A 10,000-nucleotide genomic window follows, 5' to 3' on the forward strand; every position below is an offset into this window, starting at 1 on the left:
ACGCCAAGAATCGTCCGTCATTTTGCTAACAAGGGCACACTGCTACGCTACTCACTATCTATCACAGAATAGATAGTGAGTAGCGTAGCCAATCAGAGAACGGCATTCGTGATAGAACGCTAATAGAGTTATACTAAACCTCGATAGAAACACGCTACTTGTTTTCTATTTCTTAAGTAAAGGCTGGTTCTCATATCCCGCCGACCTACCTTCGACGTAGTTGCCGGTTGCAACTGAAAATATTCGCCGATCTGTTCCAGTGGATCACCGGCGCATCTGCGATAGATCGCCGACGTAGTCAAATTTGAGAAAAATACAAATCGAATGGGCGCAATTTTCAACCATTCCACCTGTAATCGTCTTACTGGAGTACTTTGCGTCCGCAGTAGGTGTTCACATAAAACATTTTCATCGCCGACAATCGCCGACAACCGTCGGCTTGCCTGCGTAGTTTAACTCAGCTCAAATTGGCAGGCAACCCGCCGGTCAATGCGATAAATGTCTGAAGATTATAAAAAAATAACCTGGTCTGCGTTTCAAAATTGGTGGTTGGAAAAACATTAAAACATAATAACTTTTACCGAACGTAATCATTTTTGGTTGGCATGATAACACCACGGAATCAAAAGACATTTTAAACTATGTTACCCTAGTGGCCAAGTATTATATATCTTTAGCACAATCCACAATCCTTTTGACGGCCTTCCTTCTTTACTTAAGAACAAATTACATACTTTACAACAAATACCAATAAAAACTAACCTCTGACAATTTCAACAAAAAGTGGAAAGGCTTTATTTGAGCTTTTACATTTTACTTACTTACTTAAGTTATTAATTAATTTGGTTAACATTTATTTAACTAATTATTATTTTTTTCTTTTCCCTTGTAAAGCACCTACTCAATATGTTGTACTGCGTAGAAGTTTGTAATTCTTTTTTTTTTTGTTTCTATTTTTGTAACACACATCATTCCTTTCTGTATTATCTTTTGTATCTCCTTTTCTTGTCTTATTGTAGTTCATGCAGTAATTAAAATAAAATAAAATATTTTAAAAAATGAGAAAATAAAAGAAAAAAAATTCAAAAAATAACACAATAAAGAATTTTAAAAAAAAATTATCTATTCAGTACAAAAAAAGTAAAAGCGGAGTCCCCCGACTGGCGTCGAGCGTATATCTGCCCTCCCAACCGCACAGCAGCTCAGATACGTAACCGATTGGGCTACCGGGGGTCTCCTCGACTAGGTTAGAAAATTTAATAGCTAAATACGTTAAAAAACAATATACGTGTTACTGACAAACTAATTTTGCTTTTCCAAATGTGCCAGAGATATCGACGTTTTTTCTATTATGCAAATTAGATCAGTGATGACGTCATATTGTTTGCAATTAAAAATGGTAAAATACTGTATAAACAATATCTCTAGGAATATTGAGGCAGTGTTCTTGAAACTTTACACCACAAATGTACATCACAAAAGAAGCAAAATGACACCCTTAGGGCTGTTGGCATAGCAACTCTTTCGGCTCCAGTCTCTTTCTGTCAAAAAAACAAATATCCCCATTTGCAACCTCTACAATGAGATAGAGGGTCCTACTTGGAACAGACATAGTTCCCATAATGTCTTGACTCCCATCATTAGATTGGGTGGAGTAGATGGTTCTTGGTTTAAGACAAAAACTGGGAATTTCAGTTTCTATTAAGACAGCACCAGCGTCAAAGCTGTTGTCACAGCAACAGCACTAAGGGTGTCATTTTGTTTCTTTTGTGATGCACATTTGTGGTGCCAAGTTTCAAGAACACTGCTTCAATATTTCCAGAAATATTGTTTATTCAGTACTTTACCATTTTTAGTTGCAAACAATATGACGTCATCACTGATCTAATTTGCATAATAGAAAAACGTCAATATCTCTAACACGAAAAAAAAAATTTCAAAAACAAAAACGCCATTCTTCTGTATTTTGAAAGGCCTCTCAAACAACCAGAAATTAATTTTCATGTCATATGCACTTTAAGAAGATGCGGCACACTTGGAAAAATGCGCCAACCTTAAAAAATGCGGCAGACTTGGAAAAATGCGCCACACTTTAAAAAGTGCGGCTCGCTTGGAAAAATGCGCAACACTTCAAAAAATGCGGCACACTTTCTGCTTACAATTAAGAAAATGCGGCATTTTAGAAATATGTGCCACACTTGGATAAATGCGACTCACTTGGAAAAATGGGGCACACTTGGATAAAGTCGCCACACTTAACAAAATGCGGCACACTTGGAAAAATGCGGCATACTTACGAAAATGCGGCACACTTGGAAAAATGCGCCACACTTAAGAAATTGCGGCACACTTGCAAAATTGCGCCACACTTAGGAAACCGCGCCACAATTAAGAAAATGCAACACAACTGGAAAAATTCGCCACACTTAGGAGAATGCGGCACACTTAGAACAATGCGCCACACTTAAGAAAATGCGGCATTCTTGGAGAAATGCGCCACGCTTAAGAGAATGCGGCACACTTAAAACAATGCGCCACACTTAAGAAAATGCGGTACACCTGGAAAAATGAGCCACACTTAAGAAAATGCGGCACACTTGAAAAAATGCGCCACCCTTAGAAAAATGCGGCACACTTGAAAAAATGCACCACACTTAAGAAAATGCGGCACAGTTGGAAAAATGCGCGACACTTGAGACAATGCGGCACACTTGGAAAACTGCGCCAACTTAAGAAAATGCGGCACACTTGGAAAATTGCGCCACACTTAAGAAAACACACCACACTTAAGAAAATGCAGCACAACTGGAAAAATGCGCCACACTTGAGAAAATGCGGCACGCTTTGAAAAAAGCCCTACACTTAAGACAATGCCAAACTTGAAAAAATGCGCCACACTTAAAAAAATGCGCCACACTTGGAAAAATGCGCCACACTTATGAAACCGCGCCACACTTAAGAAAATCCGGCACACTTGGAAAAATACGCCACACTTAAGAAAATGCGGCACACTTAAGAAAATGCGGCACACTTAGAAAAATGCGCCAATCTTAAGGAAATTCCGCACACTTTAAAAAATGCCCCACAGTTAAGAAAATGCGGCACACTTGAAAAAATGCACCGCACTTAAGAAAATGCGGCACACTTGGAAAAAATGCGCCACAATTAAGAAAATGCGGCACACTTTAAAAAATGCCCCACAGTTAAGAAAATGCGGGACACTTGAAAAAATGCTCCAACTCAAAAAATTGCGGCACACTTGGAAAAATGCGCCACACTTAAGAAAATGCGGCACACTTGGAAAAATGTGCCACACTTAACAAAATGCGGCACCCTTGGAAAAATACGCCACACTTAAGAAAATGCGTCACACTTGGAAAAATGCGCCACACTTGAGAAAATGCTGCACACTTTAAAAAATGGCGGCGCACTGTGTGCTTACTCTTAAGAAAATGTGGCATTGTAGAAAAATGCGCCACACTTGAATAAATGCGCCTCACTTGGAAAAATGGGGCACACTTGGATAAAGTCGCCTTACTTAAGAAAATGCGGCACACTTGGAAAAATGCTCCAAACTTAAGAAAATGCAGCACACTTGGAAAAATGCGCCACACTTAGGAAATGCGGCACACTTGGATAAATGCGCCACACTTAAGAAAATGCGGCATACTAAAAGGGCTAAAAGTTGTATTTTTTAAAACTAGGTACGCGTTGGTTGGGATTCCTGCACCTAAAACGAGAGTATGGCACATCTCTAAACCCGCGAGAACTCACGAGAGAAAAGAAAGTTGATATGGACGAGAATCTCCAGCCCAAACACTGTGAAAATCAATAGTTTTTCACAAGTGAAATGCACGTGTGTAGATTTGGGAAGGGCTAAAAGTAGCATTTTTGAAAAGTTTTGTAAGCATTGGTTGGAATTCCCGCACCTAAAACGCGAGTGTGGCGCATCTCTAAACGCGCGAGAACTTACGAGAGAAAAGAAAGTTGATATGGGAGAGAATCTCCAACCAAAACACTGTGCAAATCGATATTTCCACAACTGAAATACATCATGCGTAGATTTGGGGAAAGGCTAAAAGTAGCATCTTTAAAAAGTTAGGTAAGCATTGGTTGGTGTCCCTGTACTTAAAACGCGAGTGTGGCGTATCTCTAAACGCGCAAGAACTTACGAGAGAAAAGAAAGCTGATAGGGGCGAGAATCTCTTACCCAAGCACTGTCCAAATCAAAGGACTTCCTTAAGTGAAATATAGGTGTGTTGATTTGGGGGAGGGCTAAAAGTAGCATGTTTTAAAAAGTTAGGTAAGCGTTGGTTGGGACTCCTGCACCTAAAACGCGAGTGTGGCACATCTCTAAACGTGCTAGAACTTACGAGAGAAAACAAAGTTGACAAGGGCGAGAATCTCCAACCCAAACACCGTGCAAATCGATATTTCCACAAGTGAAATACATCGTGTTTAGATTCGGGGAAGGGCTAAGGGTAGCATCTTAAAAAAATTAGATAAGCATTGGTTGGGATCCCTGCACTTTAAAGGCGAGTGTGGCGTATCTCTACACGCGCTAGACCTTACGAGAGAAAAGAAAGTTGATAAGGGCGAAAATCCCTCACCCAAGCACTGTTTAAATTGAAAGACTTCAGTCTTAAGTGAAATACACTTTTGTGACTTGGGGGAAGGGTAAAAGTAGCATGTTTAAAAAGTTTGGTAAGCATTGGTTGGGATCCCCACCCTAAAACGCAAGTGTGGCGCGTCTGTAAACGAGCGAGAACTTACGGGAGGAAAGAAAGTTGATACTAGCGCGAATCTCTCACTCAAGCATTGTTTAAATCGATAGACTTCCACAAGTGAAATATACGTGTGTAGATTTGGGCGAGGGCTAAAAGTAGCATCTTTAAAAAGTTAGATAACCATTGGTTGGGATCCCCGCCCTAAAACACGAGTGTGGCGAATCTCTAAACGCGCGAAAACTTACAAGAGAAAACAAAGTTGATAGTGGCGAGAATCTCCAACCCAAACACTGTGTGAATCGATAGTTTTCCACAAGTGAAAAGCACGTGTGTAGATTTGGGGAAGGGCTAAAATTAGCATCTTCAAAAAATTTAGTAAGCATTGGTTTGAATCCCTGCACCTAAAACGCGAGTGTGGGGCATCTCTAAACGCGCCAGAACTTACAAGGGAAAACAACCCAAACAACGTACAAATGGATATTTCCACAAGTGAAATACATCGTGTATAGATTTGTGGAAGGGCTAAAAGTAGCATCTTTAAAAAGTTAGGTGAGCATTGGTTGGGATCCTTGCACTTAAAACGCGAGTGTGGCGCATCTCTAAACGCGGAAGAGATTACGAGAGAAAAAAATGTTGACAGGGGCGAGAATCTCTCACCCAAGCACTGTCCAAATCGAAAGCCTTCCCTAAGTGAAATGTACGTGTGTAGATTTGGGGAAGGCTAAAAGTAGCATCTTTTAAAAGTTTGGTAAGCATTGGTTGGGATCCCCGCCCTAAAACGCAACTGTGGCGCATCTGTGAACGCGCAAGAACTTTCGAGAGAAAGTTGATATGGGCGATATCCAACTCAAACACTGTAAAAATCGATAGTTTTCCACAAGTGAAATGCACGTGTGTAGATTTGAGGGAGGCCTACAAGTAGCATTTTTGAAAGTTTAGGAAAACGTTGGTTGGGATTCCTGCACCTAAAACGCGAGTGTGGCGCATCTCTAAAGGCGCGAGAACTTACGAGAGAAAACAAAGTTGATATGGGTGAGAATCTCCAACCCAAACCATGTGCAAATCAACATTTTCACAAGTGAAATACATCGTGTGTAGATTTGGGGGAAGGGCTAAAAGTAGCATTTTTAAAAAAGTTAAGTAAGCATTGGTTGGGATCCCCGCCCTAAAACGGAAGTGTGGCGCATCTGTAAACGTGCAAGAACTTACGAGAGAAAAGAAAGTTTATATGGGCGAGAATCTCTAACCCAAACACTGTGAAAATCCATAGTTTTGCACAAGTGAAAAGTACGTGTGTAGATTTGGGGGAGGGCTTAAAGCAGCATTTTTAAAAAGTTAGGTAAGCATTGGTTGGGACTCCTGCACCCAAAACGCGAGTTTGGCGCATCTCTAAACGCGCGAGAACTTACGAGAGAAAACAAAATTAATATGGCTGAGAATCTCCAACCCAAACACTGTGCAAATCGATATTTTCACAAGTTAAATACATGGTGTGTAGATTTGGGGAAGGGCGAAAAGTGTGTAATTCGTTCATCATTGCGGGATTACTTGATTTATTGGCATTGCCTGCAGTTTTGTCCGCTCACGTTTTTCTCCTGCCCAAGTCTTTCTTCACGTGTGTTTAGACGTGATCCGATATATAATGATCCTGTTTTGTTCCAGATTATTGGCGTCGGTGGAGTCTGCCATCATTTGAAAGCATCGGGAATGACTCGAACGCACTATTTACTTTTAAACCACTATTAATATCGTGACTTCATTTTAAGCCTTGTCTCATATTCCATTGGCCCTTTCTGGTTTATTTTTTATTTAATATCATCGACATGTCACTAAAACAGATTATGACGCCTTTCCTAGCCGCAAGACGAAGAACCCTAGTGAGAGTATGTAACGAATGCTAGAAAAATTTCCTACAATTTCTTTGCGGTACTTACAGTAGAAGCCCCGTGCGTCCCGTCATGTACGTGAAAATGCTTTTTCAGAAACGGTATCCACTGTAAGCTTCCGTAAAATTCCTGACTATTCATGCCTTCATTCTATTTAAGCCCTAAAAATTAGCTACTAACCAACATGAAGATGCCAAAGCCAATGGAATACCAGACGTCTTAAAGATGTGATTTATAACAAGTTTATTAACCGACTTGAAAAAGGTTTCATTAAAATATAAAAAAAAAAACTAATTAACAGTTTTTCACGATGGCTTCATTAGAACTTTATCGGAGTTAATGTGGCACAGAACTAAACTTTGGCCTAAGCTTTGGCAGCTATAAAAAGGTTTGCTGAGACGGCGAGTCACTACAGTTAGAAAAACGGAAATCCTTAGAGTAGCTATAAGTTATCGAGACGCCAATCTGTCTCAGGTCTGAAAATATTTGTTAATCCATATTGGTTAAAGCAAAACTAGTTTGCCAGTGAGACCTATATTGTTGTTTCACGTACTTAGCTATTAAATTTTCTAATCTTGTCAAGGAGTCCCCCGGTAGCCCAATGGGTTACGCATCTGACCTGCTGTACGGTCGGAAGGGCATATATAAGCTCGACGCCCGTCGGGGGACTCCGCTTTTATTCTTTTTTTCTTTTTCGTTTTAACCTGAATAGATATTTGTTTTTGTACAATCCTCTTTTTTTCCGTTTGAAGTAAGTTTGATGTAATAATGCTTTTTAAGAAAGAGTATCTACTGTTAGCTTCCATAAAATGCCTGACTAGTCATGCCTTCATTCTTTTTAAGCTATAAAAATTACCTACTAACCAAGATGAAGATAAAAGAGCCAATGGAACACCAAGCGTCTTAAACATGTGATTTATAACAAGTTTATTAACCGACTTCAAAAAGACTTTATTAAAATGAAAAATTACTTGATATTTTTCATGATGGTTTTATTAGAACTTTATCGGACTTAATGTGGCACAGAACTAAACATTGGCCTAAGCTTTGACAGCTATGAAAGGTTTGCTAAGACGGCGAGTTACTATTGTTAGAAGAAGGAAAATCCTTAGAGTAGCTATAAGTTATGCAAATGTTCATCACTGCTTTTGGGTCATGGGCTGCGTTTGTAGTTTGAGATCACTCAAACTCAAAACAGAAGGCCAAATAATAGAAACAGAAAACCTCACGAAACTCAACAACCTTGGAAAACTCAAATCAAAATTCTCGCTTATTCTGTGTTAGCTTAATCAGGCTTTAAGCAACCCGGATTAGAAGCTCTGCTTTTAAGCTTGGCTAAATCCATATATTATCTTGATATCTATACAAAAACTACCAAGCTAACTACATAAAAAGTTATTAGACCAGAAAATTTCAAGATGGTGGCCATATTAAACTAACATGACCGTTCTTTGGACTTCATCCTCTTTTCAACCCGTGAAAGAGATGGGATTCTTACATCGAAAGATGACGTTCCAGGCGAGAGTAGACTGTCTTAATGTAAAAAAAAATGTTAAAAAAAAAAAAACTACCAAAATACTAAGAACATTATTAGACGTTAAATGTTGGGTTTCCTTTCATGACGACAGCCATATTAGATCAACATGGAAAAAAGGATGATGTGAAACATCGGTAGTTGTTTGGACTTCATAGTCTGTTCAACCCGTTCAGGAAATGGATTCTGATTTCAAGAGCTAAATCTTGATATAGAGACAAAGACTAGCAAGGTTCTAAGGAAAATGACATTATAACTGAGATGCTGGACTTCGTTTCAAGATTGCGGCCAAATTAGACCAACATGGCCGATGTTTAACATCGTACTCGTTTCCACTTGTTAAAGAGATGGGATTCTAACATCGAAGGATGAAGTTTGAAGTGACGGTTTTATATCTTGATATTCACACCTACAAAACCTACCAAGCTACTAATTAAAAGTTATAAGAACAGAATAGTTGCGCTTCGTTTCAAGCTGGCGGCCATATTAGACTAACATGGCCGTTCTTTAAAAGCATCGATCTTCTTTTTAACCCGTGAAAGAGTTGGGAACCTGATATCGAAAGATGAAGTTTTACGCGACAGTAGACTGTCTTAATATAAAGAAAACAACTATTAAGGTACTAACAAAAAGATGGCGGCCATACTAGACTAACATGGAGGATGTTTGACCTCATTCTCATTTTCACCCGTAGAAGAGATGAAATTCTACCATCCAGAGATGAAGTTTTACGTTACAGTTTTGTCTCGAAATCCACGCAAAACTACAAAGTTACCACATAAAAAATGTTTTAGACCAGGAAATTGGCACTTTGTTTCAAGATGGCGACCATATTAGACTTACATGGCTGTTGTTTGACATCATTCTCTTTTCAACACGTAAAGGAGATGGGATTCTACCATCAAGAGATAAATTTCCGAGCGAGAGTAGACTGGCTTAATGGAAAGACAAAAACTAGCAAGCTACTAGCAAAAACGTTGTTAGACTTGAGATGTTGGATGTTTTAAGATGGCGACCATATTACACTAACGTGACCGATGTTTGACATGATCCTCTTTTTCGCGCGTTGAAGAGATGGGATTCTACCATCGCGATATGAAGTTTTAAGTGACAATTTTATATTTTGATATCCACACAAGAACTACCAAGTTACTACATAAAAAGTTATTACACCAGAAAATTTACACTTTTTTCAAGGTGGGCTATTGTTTGAACTTCACCCTCTTTTTTACCTGTGAAAGAGATGGGATTCTAATATCAAGAGATAAAATTCCAGGCGATAGTAGACTGTCTTAATGTAAAGATAAAAACCACCAAAGAAAAATGTTATTACATCTGAGATGTTAGGCTTCGTGTCGTGATGACCGTCACATTACATCAACATTGAAAAGAGGATGATGTGAAACATTGGCCGTTGTTTGGACATAATCCTCTTTTCAACCCGTTGAAGAGATGGGATTGTAATATCCAGATATTAAGTTCCAGGCGCGCGAAAGACTTACAGGGCTGTTGTTTTATATCATCTTCTTTTTAACCCATGAAGGATAGGGGACTCTAATATCGAGAGATAAAGTTCTAGGCGAGAGTTGACTGTCTTGATGTAAAGAAAAAAATAGCAAGGTACTAGGAAAAATGTTATTAGACCTGAGAAGTTGCGCTTCGTTTTATGATGACGGCCATATTAGATCAACATGGAAAAGAGGATGACGTAAAACATCGGCTGTTGTTTAGAGTTCATCCTCTTTTCAACCCCTGCAAGAGATGGGATTCTACTATTAAGAGATGAAATTCCATGCGAAAGTAGACTGTCTTGATATAGAGACAAACACTAGCAAGATTCTAAGAAAAACGAC

Source organism: Orbicella franksi, chromosome 1 (assembly GCF_964199315.1).
Source record: "Orbicella franksi chromosome 1, jaOrbFran1.1, whole genome shotgun sequence".
In the NCBI taxonomy this organism is placed as follows: Eukaryota; Metazoa; Cnidaria; class Anthozoa; order Scleractinia; family Merulinidae; genus Orbicella; species Orbicella franksi.